Source organism: Bos taurus, chromosome 20 (genome assembly GCF_002263795.3).
Source record: "Bos taurus isolate L1 Dominette 01449 registration number 42190680 breed Hereford chromosome 20, ARS-UCD2.0, whole genome shotgun sequence".
In the NCBI taxonomy this organism is placed as follows: Eukaryota; Metazoa; Chordata; class Mammalia; order Artiodactyla; family Bovidae; genus Bos; species Bos taurus.
Window position 1 is genome coordinate 19,700,354 of NC_037347.1, and position 18,362 is coordinate 19,718,715.

General features: G+C 39.3%; 1 protein-coding gene and 1 long non-coding RNA gene across 11 annotated transcripts in view; both read left to right on the top strand.

Moving 5' to 3' along the window:
* The window catches only part of PDE4D (phosphodiesterase 4D), a 1,605,399-nt gene that overhangs the window by 987,983 nt on the left and 599,054 nt on the right, over positions 1-18,362 (top strand). The window lies entirely within an intron of this gene.
* LOC132343180 (uncharacterized) overlaps positions 6-18,362 on the top strand; it is a 134,257-nt gene continuing 115,900 nt past the window's right edge. Inside the window, exon 1 of the long non-coding RNA XR_009491887.1 lies at positions 6-18,362. This exon is cut by the window's right edge and continues 41,294 nt beyond it. This is a non-coding gene — a long non-coding RNA (uncharacterized lncRNA).

Consider the following 18,362-nt stretch of genomic DNA (forward strand, 5'->3'; position numbering starts at 1 on the left):
TGAGTAATCAATATCCCCTTCAGTTGGTAATACTCAGAATTATAAAATTCCATGACAGGTACCAGAGGTGGATTTGTCTTGAACAAGAATATCAGTCTCACATGAGGATGAAAAGTAAAACATGTTTAAAAACAAATATTTCTGAGAAAGTATTGGTTATGCAATAACAAATTACTTGTTAATATAAAAGCATTCCAAATAAGTCAGGTATGAGGACATTGACAAGTGCTGAAATTTCATAGAGAGACCAAAAAAAAAAAAAAAAGCCACAACAACTTTGAGAATGGCAACTATTTAATTAATAAGTAAAAGGAAAAAGGAAGTTTAGGATTTGGTATTTACACTTTTGTCTTTTTTTTTAATTTGAAAATTCCCTGGGGAAGGACACACACAGGCATCTCATGTCAATTTGCTTGGTGTTAGGTCTTTGAAAATTTCCAAAAGAAGGTTTAAGGGAAAACTTAGAATGCTGACTCAATTTTAAAATGATGTTAAGATATGTTGGTGCCTGAGATTTAAGGAATATTTTAACTATTCAAGAAATATTTCTACCAGAATGAGCCAATTTCATAGAATTCTAACAGATGAATCATGAGATGCTCGGACTCTCATGGAACTTGCTTAGTGCAATGATATTTGGTCATGTATTCATGACCAATTCAACGTAATGAATTAAGGTCCATGGGCATGTGACATCATGTACCATTTCTTGTTAGAGTTTATGATTAAACGTTTCTAGGAACTAGTTGCTGAGGGTAGTATAAGGGCAAAGCTCACTATTTAAAAATTGCTTGTTTTCACCACACCTTTAGGGTTGACTGGATTCAATTTCTCATAGCAGAGACTTTGTGAATGTATGGTAAAGGTACATTTTCAGGTTTTGTGGCTTACTAATATAGTTTGGTTTGCATACTGCAATGTATCTCATTTTGAAAGTATATTTCTCGGGTATATTTTCTGGCTGGCCTTAGAATAAGTGATATTCATCAAAATACAGGTTTCTGAGGGTTTTCTAGTTACTTTTATGACAGTGTCTCAAATGAAAGCATCTTGATATTTTGAAACTCCACCAAAATCCCCTACTGGTTTATTACAGACGTTTCAGCTTGTTAGCTGAAAATCAGTTACAGAGAAGGGTGAGTGACATCCTCTGTCACTGGGCAGGACTCATTTTCTGTCAGTATCAGATGGATCCAGAATCGACACTGTGGCGTATCTTCCTTCTCTGCCATCCGGAGCCACTGTCCCAGGCCGTAATGTGCTGGGAAGGAGCCTGGGTGACATGCCTGCAAACCTCAGTGGCCCACTTCCAAGTGCATCATCAGAGTTCCCAACTCGGGAGCTTCGGTGCTTTCCCCTTGCTTGTCCTGATGGTGAGGGTCGGACACAGCAATGAGGTCTTTGTCATTCTTACCAGTACAGTCAGATAGGTAGTCTTAAACCCTAAGATTGAAAGGGTCCTGGAAACAATCCCTGGCACGTAGTAGGCATTTGTCAGATATTTTTTCAACAATTCCTTATGCCTTCCTTCCGGGTTAATTTTGTACCTATTAGGATTCGTTTAGGGGAAAATAAAATTAGCATTCTCATTTCTATAAAGTGTACTTTGCTGTAAAGCAAGTTTTTGTTCTGCCTAAGCTTTGCTGTTTGGGTCTGTTTGTTTATGTTGTAATAGGAAGGATGCAATTTACTCTTTGAATGCCTCACATTATAACCACCTTTTATTTTATTTTATTGTTGCTGCATTTACCTCACCTCTGCTTTTGACTGGAAAGAATCGAACTATTCAACCCTGTAGGTTTTGAAAGAATGCAAATGTGCTTATTCATGCTCCTATAAACCTGTAACATATATGTTTGAAAACTGAATGCAGAAGTTGAGAGCCTTGGTGGTTTTCTTTTGTGCCTGAAGCTAGGTAACCCTTCATACATTTCACTGCATGACATGCCAATTTGTTAATGTCGTGGCCAAACAGAGCCACTGTGGAGTGTTAGTGTTCTGTGTACCTATTTTTGCTTGGGCCCTTTAGAAGGATTCATTAATAAGATATTGAACTCAAAGGAAGAAGGTGGTGACTTTTTCCAGGTGACCAAATTAATGGTGTGCTTGGTCTCAACTTCCCCAGTTGTTTCTTTCTTATTTATAACCTCACCTCTTAATACCATGGTAAGAGATTTCTAGGTTTCTAGGATTCTAGGTTTCTTGACAGAAAACCTTCTTTCTCTTTGTCCTGCTGTAAGAGTCCTGTTGGATTGAATTCTATGCTCATGAATGGTCCTGCTAAGAAGAAAGGATTTGCCAAGTTGTTCTGCTTTGCATCTCCAAATCTTTTTCCTCATTCTCCTACGCAGGTCTTTTTTTTTTTCCCCCCACAAAGAGGGCAGATCAGAAGTTGGCAACAGCTTAATGCCTGGGAATAATAAACATTTTAAAGGAGATGTGTGCCTTGGGTTTCACAATCTAATCTCTATGAAGGCTCTAAACCCTTTGGATGGGCAGGGTATAGAGATGCACACTTATTTCTCTTCTACTTTTTGAAGGAGCAAGGAGGGAAATTTGAGATGAAGGAGGTCTAAGAGGAGTCTTCAAAAGTTCATCAGAGGTAATGGTTCCAGTAGAAGCCTAGTGTAGAGTTCCTTCTCGGATTCTCATCCTCCTGCCCCGGGGCTGGTATGTTGATGGTTGAGCAATAGTATGACAAATTCTTAGTTTATTGGTGACAAGTTAAAGTTAATAAGTGGTCTTACTACTTGTCTTAATAGAACACTACCCTTTGAGAGCTAAAAGAGTGGTAAGAAGAATGTGCTTTCCCTGTTTAAATCTGCATTAGAAAAACTTGCTGGAGGATTTTATTGCTAAGGCTTCTTTCCATTACACTTTTCAACCTTTTTAGTGCCAAACCAAACAAAGATAAGGGTTCATCTCACTCTGTAAATACGTACTATATAGTTAGCCCTTATTTTTTTATTCTGGCTAGTTGTGAGAATATAGTGGTAGCCTAACAATTCAGAAATGGGCCTTCTTGCATAGCTGAAAGAAGAGAAATGTCAGTCAGCTTTCTAGGAATTTAAATTTCATCTTGTAGCAACAAAGAGGACTTTTGAGAAACACCAGGCACAGAACCATTATGCAGGGGTCCAGTAAGAGGGACGTAACATGGTGTGCCTAGCATGTGCTTGTAGCTTTTTGCTTTATTTAAAAATACATAACAAATTTGCATAATCTGATTTATAAATGCTCTGGAATTTCATGCCAGAAATGCCAGGCCCATCTTGCATGCAATTGAATTTTACATATATAACAATTAGGAGGGCATTTTATTGAAATACCTTGGCATCCTTCTTATGATGAACTCAGAAGACTCAGAAGACAGAGGGAGGTATAAGCCAAGGGCCCCTGCCAGGGAAGGTGGTTCCGTACTGCTCTGTGGGCTCCTTTGAGGAAGCCTTGGGAAATTTGGGACCAGTGACTGTGGATGGTGGGTGACTAATTGAGGTTTAGGATTTTGTTTTTTAAAGTCCACACATTTAAGTATTTTTACCAAACTCTCTTTATGATGTCGAGACCTCACTTTGATCAAGAGGCAACATGGGGTGATTATAGCACTTTGACTCAACCCTGAGGCTTATTTTTCCTTTTTTAGGCCCTCACATCCTTTCATTGGACTTGCCCTTTCCGGGTTCCTAGTAAGATTTAATCTAGTGGGACACGATTTGGTTGTTCCTCAGTAAAGCAAACGTTCACCTCACATACTAACTCATTTTATTTTGTTTTCTTTGACTTAATTCATTTACTGAATGAAGCAAGATATAAATCAATATATCCATAATAGTGTGTGCATTTATGTATATATGCATATATATGTGTATATATAAAATTTCAACAGTAAATTCAATGTGTAAATAATCAGAGAAAGGCAAGATCGCCTGCTTCTTAATGAAAGTATGGTCCTTCTTATCTAGACTGTTAAAATCATATCTTTGAAGTTTTTCTTCTCTTCATATGTCAAAACTATAGAAACTCAACCCAGAATTGCGTTTCCTAGAGTTTAGGTTTTACTCACCACATGTAACAGTCTCACTTGTCTTATGAGAGTTTTAGTGGGTGGGAGCAACATTGTGTTTGATGACTGTATGCTTTGAAGGACAAAATGGATTAAGTCTGCAAGATAACAGAGCTCTGCTCATTTTAGTCAACGTAAAATTCTGCCAGTGTCTGCTTGTCTTCTAATGAGATTTCAGGTCATGGCTGACCTTGCTTTAGTAGCATCTCTTCCTCTGAGTGACAGAACTACCCAGAAATTCCAGAATCCACACACAATTTGTTTGTGAGCACTTGTGACCAGTAAAGTTTAGCTCTAGCTTGTAATTATACAAACTCATCCTGTTCACAAATCCCTGGGGCTCAGTGGTAAAGTCAGCCATTGTTTAAGGCATAAGTTCGTGTTGAGATACAACATAGCAAAGATTTTCCTTTAGATGAAGTACTGATCCCATTAAACATCTAATTTTTTCTCTTGGCTTTCTGTTTTACTCTCTTTTAGTGCCTTTAGCTTATGGTCTTCTTAATTTCTGTTAGTAATACCTTCTAATTTAAACATGCAAATGAAAATTCATTCTTGAAAATTTTGTAAAAATTTGATTAAGCAATGGTGTGATAGAGGAGAAAAGTTGCCATTAGCAGTTTCAGTGTGCCCACAACTTAGGACAATGAAACATAATTTTCAATTGCAACAGACTTTCCGCTGTGGAAAATCCCATGGACGGAGGAGCCTGGTGGGCTGCAGTCCATGGGGTCGCTAGGAGTCTGACACGACTGAGGGACTTCACTTTCACTTTTCACTTTCATGCATTGAAGGAGGAAATGGCAACCCACTCCAGTGTTCTTGCCTGGAGAATCCCAGGGATGGGGGAGCCTGGTGGGTTGCCGTCTGTGGGGACACGACTGAAGTGACTTAGCAGCAGCAGCAGCAGCAACATAATTTGTGTACTTTACACGCTGACAGGTTACCTCCTCACTGGGCTGAGTGGGTGGCCCAAGACAGGGAGCAGTCAGACAATGCCTACATAAGAAAAAAGGGAGAAAGTGTTCTCCATCACGTGAAAATGCTTAGCTATGGATTTGGGATGTTTTGTTTCTATTAAATTGTTCACTTTCCACCCCTTTGTTTCTGCACTCACTTTAGCTGACTGTTACTGAGTTACTCCCACTAATGCTACCGTATTCAGGTTCCAAGAAAAACAGCAAGGAAGGGAAAAAGGAAAACAGTTTAGAATTCCAAGAGGGAGATCCCAAGGAGGGAACTTAACAACCAGTTTCCCACTTGCCTCAGGCTAGCAGTTTCTTTCTTTCTTTCTTTTTTGAACAATAGTCACACTTCCTCTCTTCCTCTCCTCCTTCAATCACACTCCACAGATATTTGTGCTCATAGATACCCTAACTATAGAGTCATTCTGCCTTTTTTTTTTTTTTTTTTTACAATAGCTCCAAAATATCACCAGGCCAAAGTTAATTTCTATAACTATTTACCACTCAGTGGACTGTTAGATGGGCTTCCCAGAAGGCACTAGTGGTAAAGAACCCACCTGCCACTTCAGGAGACTCAAGAGAAGCAGGTTAGATCCCTGGGTCAGAAAGATCCCCCGAAGGAGGGCACAGCAACACACTCCGGTATTCTTGCCTTGAGAATTCCATGGACAGAGGAGCCTGGAGGCATATAGTCCATAGGGTCACAAAGAGTTGGGCACAGCTGAAGCAACTGAGCGTGTACTCAGGCACGTGCGCTCAACTAGAATGGTGTTTCTAGTTGTTACAGAAGTACCAGCCTATAAACATTCCCAAGGATATATATTTCACCTGGAAACTATACTGTGTAAAGTTTGAGGATAAATGTTTGGTTTCAAAGATGGATCATCCAGATTCTATATGGTAGATTATTGGCTGGGGAAAGATAGTAAAAAACCAAACCTTTCCAGGTTTCTAACGCTGGTGTTGCCGCTTTGTGTGACCTTGTGAAAGCTCTCAGAGCTCTTCACCACCTGTTGAAAACAATTCAGTGGCTATTTACCAGCTTCATTTTGAAGAGTAGGCCATTAAAGGAACTTTCATAGCACATTGGTAAAAATAATTTATTAGACTGTTAAACAATGACACGCTAAAGTCTCTTGGGTGAATTTGTTAGCTATACATAACAAATATAACCACTAAACATTTCATGGATGAGATCAGCACTGTTTGAACCCAGGCCACATGTTTTCACATAAATTATATCCGTTAATGGCAACGGTAACTTTCAGAGGTGGGTCTTATTTGAACCCCTGTTGGCAGATGAGGAAAGTAAGGCCCGCAGAGGGGAAAGAACTTGCTCCAAGTCACATGTCTATTGCTTAGGGAAGCTGACCCACTGAAAAACAGTTTCGGCCTCATTTGAAAACCCAGTGTCTTTTGATTGACCATATTGTTCTGTGGCAGACGCCTGTCTGTGGACCTTTTGGAAAATAGCTTAGCGATATCACCAGAGAAAATAAGCAGATTCCCTGTTAGTTAGCAAGCTGGGGAAGTACACTGAGTGCCCAGTGAATATCAAAGACCTTTCTCTGAGAAACCCTTCCTATTCATGTTCAGACTATGACCTGTACTTCAGCCATGTCAGCAGATCTTTTTGTGTTTTCTCAAAATTTTACAAGGAATTTGAAGTGACCCTTGTTCCCAGGGCCACTCTTGTCCTATGGGATTTTTTTTCTGTGAGTTAGGGAAAGGTGCTTCTCTGGGCAGGTGTATTAGGAGAGGTGCCCCACACATCACATATTAGGCAGGTGAATTAGAACTGCAGACTGTGGAACTTGGTGAATGGATAGAGCTTCTGTGCAAAGCCACAGGCAGCCCTTCCTTTGCCCATGGCACAGCTCTGGCCCTCCTTTGACCTGAGTTACACCACTACCTCAAAAGCAGATGTGCCAATCAGATGAGAGTACTTTGCTGCCAATAAAAATCATACAAGCTTTGGGTTTTGCTTCCATCATTATTACTTTCTTTGACATATTCTAATTACAGGTCTTTAGGAAAAAAATTTTTTTGCACAGGTAAAAAATATTAACATTTTCTACAATCAGAGCTAGTGCAAAACAGCCAAAGAAACATTTTAATCACAATATAGCTGTTGAAATGCCATTCTTAGTGAATTGGATTAGAACACGTGGATTAGAACATGCTGATCTATTTGCACACAGGGGATGCCCAGATAAATATGATAACAGTTCTGCCCTGAAGATACTCACAGACGAGTGAGGAGAACATCCGCAGAAACAAATGATTGCAGAATGGTGGGGAGCACGTTAATACAGGAATGTACAGAATATTATGGGAGTTTAAAGGAAGAAACACCTTAACTGGCTGGTCTACTTTTGAAAAGTCTAGAAATGAGGGACTCAAAGTATGTCTGATGGCTTCAAGAGTTAGTAGTTATTGGCAACACCTTGGAGAGTAGTTTAAGTTGGGGAGCGTTCTAGTTCAGGGGGTTATAAAAGCGCAGAAAAGTAGTGCAGACTACTTTCAAAATTTTGGACAAGAAAGACACAAAAATGGGGAGAGAGAAGGGAAGGGAGGAAACCCAGCAGTTAGTGAAGAACACCAAATAATTTTAAGCATCAGGGAGTGTACCCCAAAGGAAGTAGCTAGAGATAGGATTTGAAGACTGCATGAAGGACATTGCTTCCCCCAAGTAAGGAGGGGGGTGAAGGAGGATGGAGCCAATCTTGTAGAGATTAGGAAGTTAGAAGGGGAACACAAGGCGGTTTGGTCTCATGCCTTCTGTTTTCTTTGGGAGGCAGAGTTCAAGATCAGGATAAGATCTCAGAGGAGGGCCTTGAAAAGGGAGGTGAAAGAGCTGAGTCAAGTTACTGGACAGTTTCTGTGGGAATTGGAAAGGCTTCTGAAGGTGGAAGTATCCGAGTGTCCGGTGAATTGGAAAGAGTTGATGATGCTAAATGAATATGTGGAGTCGATGAAGGATGTTTTACTCTGCTTTGAAAATTACTCACATAAAGTATTATGTTAAGAAAAGGGACAGCTGTGTGACAGAAATGAAGCAATCCTTAATTACTAAATTAGAAACTGTTTTGTAATTAGCATTTCTCCTGTTGACTGTGTTTTGGGAATTCCAGAGACTGCGGAACTGACTTTATCATTGTTGTCTTTGCCTTGGTGGTGGTGGAAGCTGTGTTATGAACATGTTAACTAGACTGTAGTTCCAGTTTCATGACCTGATTTAGGACTGTGAGATTTTCTGAGCTACCTGGAAATAACTGTGGGGTGACAAACAGAAGTTCTAAGATTTGCACCTTGAATTTTATCTTCAAATGAATCAGAATCACAGTGGGAAGAAAAGGCAAAATGATTCAACTTTGCTCACTTTTTACTAGGAGCCTACCTGTCTGTGGTTTATGTTGTAATGTCACACATCCATACAGATGCAGCCTGCTTTTACAAAGATTTCTTCAAAATCCTTCTGAAGTTGACTTGAAAGTGTCACCAGTCTCTGAGAAGCTTACTGAAAGCAACAAAACATCATATGACTTTAGCCAGAACCAGTATAGCCTACTTTAAATATTTATAAGTTTAAATTCTCTTTTATGTTTCCATGAGGTATGGGGAGGGGGGGAATGACAAATATAAGATGTAAATTGAGGGAACATTTTAAGTAATCTTATAATATATTTAGATCATAATTATAAACCCTATCATGTACGATGCGTTTGGGAGATGTTATGAATTCCTTTTATCTCTTCTCATTACTAGAACTTTCTCCCAGCTTAGCAGAATTTCTTCTTTAATATCCTTGGTTTCCAGTGCTCACAAATATTTTGTATAGGGCTTTTTTGTGGGTATTTTGCTTCAGCTCCAAAGCTCTAAATAAGGTCCTGAGCAGTCCTAGTCACTTATAAGGAAACTTCATTATGCCCTCCCTTTTAGTTCATGTTTTTCTTAAATCTGAAGATGAGGGCATTGAACTGAATACACATAAAAAATACCTACTGTTCTAAAAATTGCCTGATCAGTTTACTCATTTCTGGCTTGTATAACTGTCCTTCAGTTAAATGGAATACTGTGAAATATGCATTGATCCATAAGCTACTCTAGGGCTGAAGTCTGATGTTTTTCTCAAAAAAAAAAAAAAAAAGCCCCTCCTGCGGAAAATCCTTAGTCTCTCAGCCTTAGGTATTTGGCTTAATTCCTTCTATATGAAACTTTTAAATAGCAGCCTTGTTCATGGGTAAGATGGCAACTTTATGTTTATTAGTGCTGATATCACCAGTAATTAGCCACTCTGTGCAACATGAGGAACTTGCTCACCCAGGGATGGAAAACATGGCCTCTGTAGTGAAAGCACAGGCTCTTACCTACTGGGCAACGGGGGAAGTCCAGATCACCAGTAATTGAGAAAATATGTCTTATGTACCATTTTTGTGTCCATTATATTTCCAACTCTTCTCTTGGTTGATGTTCTCAAGCTTATCCTTGTTCATCCAGCGTCCGTCTAGTCTAAGAAATAACATGGAGTGAAGTTCTCAGTATCAGATACGTAGTTTTGAGTTTCTTTGTGTATGAGTGCTTACTTAGTGCATTTAAAACAGATTGGCAATGTGATGGAGCAGCTGTTGATGCTTTAGAGAAGAAACTTTGGCAAGTTGATAGCGGGCAAACTGGTAAGACCCCAGGGTCACCAAGAGTAGTAGAAGAGACCTCTTATACATCATGAAGTATGGCATCGGAGTCTTGGGAATTGAGTTCTAAAAGAAAAAAAAAAAAAAAAACAATTGGAAAAAAATCACATTTTCTAGAAAGTAATCCAGGCAAGTTTAGTTTTGAGAAAGTAAAATGTTCTGGTGGATCAGGATGTCACCATTTTAAAGACGGATAACATTTGGCCAGGCCTTCCTGCAAATCTTGCTTCCAGGACCTTTCTGTGACCAAGCTAACCTGTGAGACTTCATGGTAACAGATCACGTCCCCTTCTCTTCATGATAGTAGCCATCTGTTCTTTCTATCCTGAGCTCTGGCACAGTACTACCACCCACAGGTGAAAGTGAAAGTTGCTCAGTCGTGTCTGACTCTTTGCGACCCCATGAACTATATAGTCCATGGAATTCTCCAGGACAGGATACTGGAGTGGGTAGCCTTTCACTTCTCCAGGGGATCTTCCCAACCCAGGGATCAAACCCAGGTCTCCCATGTTGCAGGCGGATTCTTTACTAGCTGAGCTGCAAGGGAAGCCCAAGAATACTGGAGCGGGTAACCTATCCTTTCTCCAGCAGATCTTCCCGACCCAGGAACCAAACTGGGGTCTCCTGCGTTGCAGGCAGATGGTACTCTATAAAGTTTTCCTCAACTAATGAATGTATGCAAAGAAAAGGATGAACAAAAAATTATATAGTTGGGAGTTATTTGATTAAGTAACCTGCTTTGTTTAAATGATGTTACTGTGCCATGTGTTGAGATGAAGCAAGGGAACTTATGCTATTAAAATAATAAATATAATACATAATAAATATTTGAGATGTTAATGCCAGGTATAGATTAAACTTTTTATATACAGTGTCTCATTTAATCCTCCCCCAAATCCATGACAAGGGTATGTTACCTACTTCCCAAGGTGTGTAACCTTGGGTAAATTATCTAACCTCTTTTTGTGTTTCAGTTTTCCTCCTTGTGAAGTGGGTTTAATAAATGGTGCTCACTTCTTTGGGTGACCTGAAGATTAAATGAGAGCACTTGCCACCCAATAAGGAACCAGTGAATTCTGGCTTTACTGTGCAGATCAGGAGAGTAGGCTGTGAAAGGCTAACCAGGTTGCCTAAGGAAACCTGCTTGTTTCGCGGCAGGCCTCTTTTAACCTAGGTCTTCTCCGTTCTCGGTTGTTTGGAGGACTGGCTGCCTGCTTCCTGTGTATCATATATTTGAAACCCTTCAGCTTGTGCTAGAAAAACATCTTGGGCTGAGTTTGAATTATGGGGAATAATGCATTTCTCCTCGTCTCTCTAACCTCAATAAAAATCACCTACCCTTAGAAAACTTCTAGAAATTTCCATAAAAATTGTCATCTTGAACATAAATACTTCCCACGCACCTTGGTTTCTGATACTCAAGAGAGTTTAACCACGTCTACAGAGGCAGCCATCCTGCTGAACCGTGTTTATCTACACAATCCAAATGCCGTTCTTCCAAATCAACTCCTTATCTAAGGTACTCATTATTTCTTTAAAACCAGTAACCAGTTTATTCAATTTATGGACAGGAATCTTTCTTTCCTTGAAGATGTCTATGTTTTCTCTTTCTGGGAAGACAATACTGTGTAAATTAATCTGTAGCTGGTCCATATCTTTATTTATATGTCCATTTCTTCACTAATAATATTTATATTACTTTTTAATTATTTTTTTGCAGTACATGACACAGTTCTCAGACATAACCAAGCCTCCATGTATGGGTCTTCTCTCCTCTTTTCATACATCTTACACTCTCAAGCTAGGCTCCAAAATAGTCCTCTCCTCCATGCCTCTTCTTTTGCCTGGAAAATGTATTGACTCTGTATTGTATACCATAAAGGCTTGCCAGGTGACACAGTGGTAAAGAATCTGCCTGCAATGCAGGAGGCACAAGAAATGCAGGTTTGATTCCTGGGTCTGGAAGATCCCCTGGAGTAGGAAATGGCAACCCACTCCAGTATTCTTGCTTGGAAAATTCTATGGACAGAGGAGCACAGGATCACAAAGAGTTGGACACAGTTGAGCAATTGAGCACATACATTGTACACCATACTGAGAAGGCCCTGCTCAACTGGGTTCTGCCTTTCTAGTCTAAAGCATGCAGATCAGCTTGTGTTAGTATTAATGTTACCTTCCTTCCTATTCTGGCCTACATATCCTTATGTATATCCTTGCTTGTGCTTAGTTGCTCAGTTGTGTCCAACTCTTGGTGACCCCATGGACTGTAGCCCGCCAGGCTCTTCTGTCCATGGGGATTCTCCAGGCAAGAATACTGGAGTGGGTTGCCATGCATTCTTCCAGGGGATCCACCCAACCTGGGGGTCAAATCCAGGTCTCCTGCAAGCAGATTCTTGACTGTCTGAGCCACCAAGGCTCAGAAATACAGCCATCTTTAAGGGCATGTTGGAGAAGGAAACAGCAACCCAGTCCAGTATTCTTGCCTGGAGAATCCCATGGACGGAGGAACCTCGTAGTCTACAGTCCATGGTGTCACAAAGAGCTGGACACAACTGAGCGACTTCTCTTTCACTTTTAAGGGTATGTATACCCTTAAATACATCCATCTTTAAAATTTTTCTTCTCAAATTATTAGGCATTTATTAAGTATACTCTGGTGGCTCAGATGGTAAAGAATCAGCCTGCAATGCAGCAGACCCAGGTTTGATCCCTGGGTTGGGAAGATCCACTAGAGATCGGAATGGCTACCCACTCCAGTTGGAGAAGGCAATGGCACCCCACTCCAGTACTCTTGCTCTTGTCTAGGAAATCCCATGGACTGAGGAGCCTTGTGGGCTACGGTCCATGGGGTCACAGAGTCGGACATAAGTGAGCAACTGAGCCTGAGCATGAGTGCTGGGCACGCAAAATTTAGAAAGTAATTGTCATCTTTGAATATCTTACTTGAATATGTACTTAACTCTCCATGTGCAATTGTTTAGTTTTTTTTTTTTTTTTCAATCAGGAAATATATTTTATCAGACCTATTTCCTATGGATTACTTTTAGATTCATAAGTTGCCTCTGCTTTTGGCAAATATATAGTCATGAGCCCAAACTTTCTAGCTGTGTGACCCTGACAAGTTGTTTAACCTACATGTGCCTCGGTTTCCTCATCTGTAAAGTGGAGTTTATAATAGTTTTTACTTGATAGGCTGTTGTGAGAATGGAATGTTGTAACATATGTAAAGGGCATTTAACAGGCCTGGTGCGTGAATGCTCTACCTGGTTTAGTTGTTACTGGAGCTGTTGTGCATCCTGTCGAGTTGAGCTCCCTCAGAAACAGACCCCAAGAGAAGGACTTGAGTAATAGTAGTTTACTCCAGGAAACACTGGGGAGAGGGGCGTATGGAGGTGGTGGAAAAGTAAGACAGGAAAGGGGAGAAAGGGCACACAGGGTCCACTAATGATCAGGTAACTGAAATAGGCGCCTGTGCCCAAGTCCTGCTGGGGACCTCTAGGAGATGATACAGAACTTGCTTCAGAGGTATCCTGTTCAAGAGATGAGGACACTGCAGGATTTATCCTCTGACTCCCATCTTCATTGGCTGATGGCTGCTCCTAGGAATAAATTCCTGGTATTCCACTCTGACCTGCATGCAGGCAAAGCCTTAGGTAGAGCATTTACACATTACACATGCTTATACTAGGGTTCCATCAGCATGTTACTGCTGAGGGGATGTGGACATAGCTCTGACAGCAATTGCTACAGAACTATGAACAGAATTCTCTAGGGCTTTCTTAGGATTCTGTTTTATTTTGCCTGGCCAAGTACTAGGCATCCATAAATCTTTGTAGAATGAGGGAGTGATTGAGTACATGGATTTCTTCTACTTGACCTTCAAAGCTGTTTGTAATTATGTCTCACTCTGTCTTTAATTCTCATGATTTCAATTTCATAATTCCCTCTTCTTTAATTGTATCTGTCTTCTCACTGTACCCAGACACATCCATTTGATTTCCTTACATGGGATGCTCTGCCCTCTACTCTAACTCAGCCCTACTCATTCTTCAAGTTCCCCCCAGCCTCCAACATTTCCTTTCTTCCTTGAAACCTTTAAACTCAGCTCACTTCTCTGAAGTCCCATTAACACAAAAAGACTACACATTCTGGTGTTTGTTCTATAATCAATGCAGGTTTCAAGGCTAAGCAAAACATCCAGGTCTTAAGTACCTCTTGCCTATTGCACAAACTTGAGCACATCATATGTAACAAGTACTATCAAATACCGAGAAGCAGTAGTGCCTGGAATTCGGAGTTACGACAACCATGATTACATCCTTGTGGTTTTAGTCATGAGCTGTATATGACCTTGGTTCTTGTTGTTTAGTTGCTAAGGTGTGTCTGACTCCCTTGTGACGTTATGGACTGTAGCCCACCACGTTCCTCTGTCCATGCAGTTCCCAGGCAAGAATACTGGAGTGGTTGCCATTTCCTCCTCCAAGGAATTTCCTGACCTAGGGATCGAATCTGCATCTCCTGCATTGGCAGGAGGGTTCTGTACCACTGAGCTTCCAGGGAAGCCCATGTGATCATGGGAAACTGTTTAATTTACTTACATCTCTTTTTCCTATCATCTGGAAAATGTAGCTAATGACCTTATATCATATTGGTTAAAGATTAAGTGAGATATTTTATGTAAAATGCTTATCACAGTGCTTCTCAAGAAGTTGGTCTTCAATCTGTAGAATCTGACAGATTCTTTTGATTCTGCAGTAATAAATATCTTAGACTTTTCTCATTATGCTTCTTTAGTTTTCATTTTGCAATCACTTTGATTTTTAGTTTTAAAAAAAAGTTTAGTGACATCTTGAGACAAAGATTGATATTTGAAATGTTGAAAATTTTAGAATTTTATATGAAAAACAATTTCTCAGTTGAATCTTTGCAATAAATATGCTGTTTTTTCATATTTTATTTAAAGTATCAATCATATTTATTAGTTAAGGTGTATTGAAAACTTGAAAGTCCTTTGCATAGTAGAATGAAGTTCTGCTTTATCATGAAAGAACATCAAGGACTATTTTATATATTTATGATTTTTTGATCAGTGCATAGACTGAAAAATTAACTTCAACTTTAGCTTTTTAAGTTTTAGTGCTGTAGTTCTCTGGTAGAGATGATGAGGGTTAGAAAAGGTGTCTTTGGGGAAAATAATTGTAACATATATTAGAAATTCCTGCAAGAATTTGTGCAAAAGCCATTCAGCCCTCATCTTATCATCCCAGTAACACGGACCATCAGAATTGGATAGTGAGGAAGGGATGGATGGGAAGAGGAGATGGCATGTGCATTTTAACTTAAGTATTTGAAGGATATGGTACGTGATCTCTTAAAAGGGACCTATTCTTTAAAGCCATATTACACTGAGTTCAGATTCAACTCTGTTAATGACTGGCTGATTCTGAGCAAATGATCTGACTTTTCTGAGTATCATTTTTCTCATTCAAAAAGGGAAAATGCAGTAGTACCAATATCTTATTTATTTGTTGGTTTAAACTTTGCCGTATTCTAGGAAGCATTTAACGTGGCAGCAATGCAGCAAAGGTGTATAACATACAGGGGAGAATGGCGAGGGCAGGCCAAAGGGAAATGAAGTATGTATTGATACTCACATGTTCGTGTAATGAGGTGAGGGAAATTATCTTACCTTCACAAATGGCACCGAAATCTTCTTGGGAAAGAGAAATGCCTTTTCTGGGAGAAATACTTTAAAGATGACCTTAGAGTAAAGAAAAGAGTCACTGAAGATTTGACTGTCCATGGGTGCTCAGGTGCTCCAAGGGGAAATTAACTAGGATGGGGGAGAAGAGGAAGAGAGATTAGACGAGGAGAGGAAGAGAATCCTGGCAAAGGCTGCAAACTGTGTGGACTCAGTCTGTACACAGACCCCTCCCCACTGACAGAAAGGGAAAAAAAAAAAAGACCACCAATGTCTGTATGTCTGATTTCAAACCTCAGGAGGGCTTGAAGTTAGTAATTCTGGTAGTGTTGATGGTATGCAAATCAAAAGGAGTAAGGAGTTGTATATTCACAAGAGAGGTCAATAAGCCCCACCCCAAGAAATGATCACATATCAAAGGGTTGGTTTGGGAACAGCTCACTTTTGTCAGATCTCCAGGGAGAAAGAGAGCCTTCCAGCTTCTAGGAGTTTAACGGACCATGATGTCCAAAGAGATATATTCAGAGAGAATATAAAATTTTTAACAAAGCTTCCTAGGAGCTGGTGTAAATCAGGAAACTTATGTACAAATCCCAGTGTCCATTAGATATAAACTCAGTGGTTCCGAGGAAGCACATCTATTTCTGATGCTAAGATCCAAAGGAAATTTGTCCTAAGTGTCTGGATACAGAGGAATGAGATATATAAAAATCAGAGCACCCTGATACACTTAGGATGTCCAGTGTATCTTAGGTCCCTCTTGTCCCTTTCTTTTCCCCACAAGTTTCTGTGAGGATTGAAGTATATTTGGAAGCTCTTTGGCAATCATAAATACTATTATTACTTTGACTTCCCCTGTGGGTCAGATGGTAAAGAATCTGCCTACAATGCAGGAGACCTGAGTTCATATCCCTGTTACTTAATAATCCAAAGAGAGTTGTATACCAGATTTTATTAAAAGTTCATTATATACTATTGAAAATATTGAAGTGTTCATAAAAGGATAATCTGAAAAAAATATGTTCTTTATGAAAAAATCTATGTCTTTCCAAATTACTGTCTTGGAATACGGTATTTTCCCACACTTGGAGGCCTCTCATAGGCCATCAGAGCACCAGGTTTAGAATCCTAGTCCTGCTCCATTTGTAATGGCAGCAGTAGTGTAGGGTGATGTAGGGTTGTGTGATTCTTAAGGAGATCTGCATCTCAGAAGCACATGTTCTTGAGTGTGTACATGACTATTGTGTAAGAGCAGATGTTTAAGTCAAACTTCTAAGTGAGGTTGCTCCCAATTGGATCTGTCAATTCATGTCGATTCACAAGATTGCCTTCCTGTGCTTGAAATGTTTCAAGTGCAAATCCATATGATTAGGAAAATGAGAACCTTGAAAATGCTTATGAAATAACAAGCATCTTGGAAAGAAGATGCAGACAAAAGCCAAGGCTTCTGGAAATTATGAAATGTTTTACATTTATGAGATCATGTCCAAAAAGTTGTTTTTCAAGAACATGTGATATGACTGCCCATTTATTTCCCCCCAATACAGGTTTCTTTAGTGGTTAGATTACTACATAAACCCAAAAAGAACAGAATTCTAGAATATAAGATATAAAAGCTCCATAGATTTTTCCACTTTTTATCATTTCTTCATTTTTTCCCACCTAGGTGAATTGGCTATTAAATATTGAAACTAAGATTTTGATTCTAACACTAGAATAGTGTCTGAATTAGCCATGAGTAAAAGATCTTTGATTGACAGGTGAGTCCATTTGTATCAAGCATCTTTACCTTAAGAAAAATCTACTCCTTTGAAAGCAATAACACATCAAAAGCATTTTGAAGATTATGGTCATTTCCCCCCTTCCTCTGCTCAGAATCTATTTTTATTCAGCCTCATCACAGGCATCTCCTTTGGGTAATCTGAGTTGCATGATTTCCTCACTCCTTCTGTATCCTTAGTGTCTTCAGAGCTTCAATCAAGACAGGCGAAAGATAAAAGAAAATAAAAAGGTTTTATTTCCAGGGAAATGGCTTTTCAGGACCTGATTCTTCACGCCTATTCATCACTGCTAAGTGCTCCGAAACTGCTGAGTACAGTGTTCAGGAAGCAGCTAGTACATCAGTCTTATGTCTATTGTTCTTAAACTGAGGTCCCTGGTGCCTTTCACACTGTATTTTGTGCATTAACAAAATGATGTATATAGGAGCCTTTATGTCTAGCGCGGGAAAAAAAATCCCCTTCATTCCTATGTTACCTTAAAAAGAAAATCTCAAAATACTTCAGGGAGAAGCAAATTGTTGTTTCATATATGCTTTAGTGCATAAGAAGAGTGCACATGTGTACCTGTTTCTTGGACATTTGGGTAAATTAGTTTGTTAAAAAAAAAAAACAAACAGCATCATTTGTCTTGTAAGGAACTAAAAATTAGGTATTTTTACAGCTTTTTCCTTTGCTAATTTATTCAAATGTAGTCTTGACTAATCTATTATTTTGTTAACATGTCTACTTGATTAATATGTTTTTCCTCTCCTCTGATTCTGATCTACAAATCCTACAGCCATTAATTGTATTATTTAATCTAAGTCCACTATAAATAAATTCTTTAAGACTAATGTTATTCATCTTGCTTGATTAAAGATACCAATAATATCACTAAGTAGCTTCTTTCAGATAGGAATTTGGCTGGCATTAGTTACTTTTCTTTTTGTTTCCTTTTGGAGATTTGTCATTTTTTGGCATGTTTATCAGTGTTGTGTATTCCTGAAAGCATTAATGTTTAAAATATCTGTATCTTGGTCACTAGAATTGATAGAGCTGAATCAGATCGATCAATGACAGGAGTTTTAAGTGCATTTCAAGGAAATCTATCACCTTTATTGTCCTTTTAATCCAACACAGTTTTCACAATTTAAAAATGAAATTTTATATATAATTTTA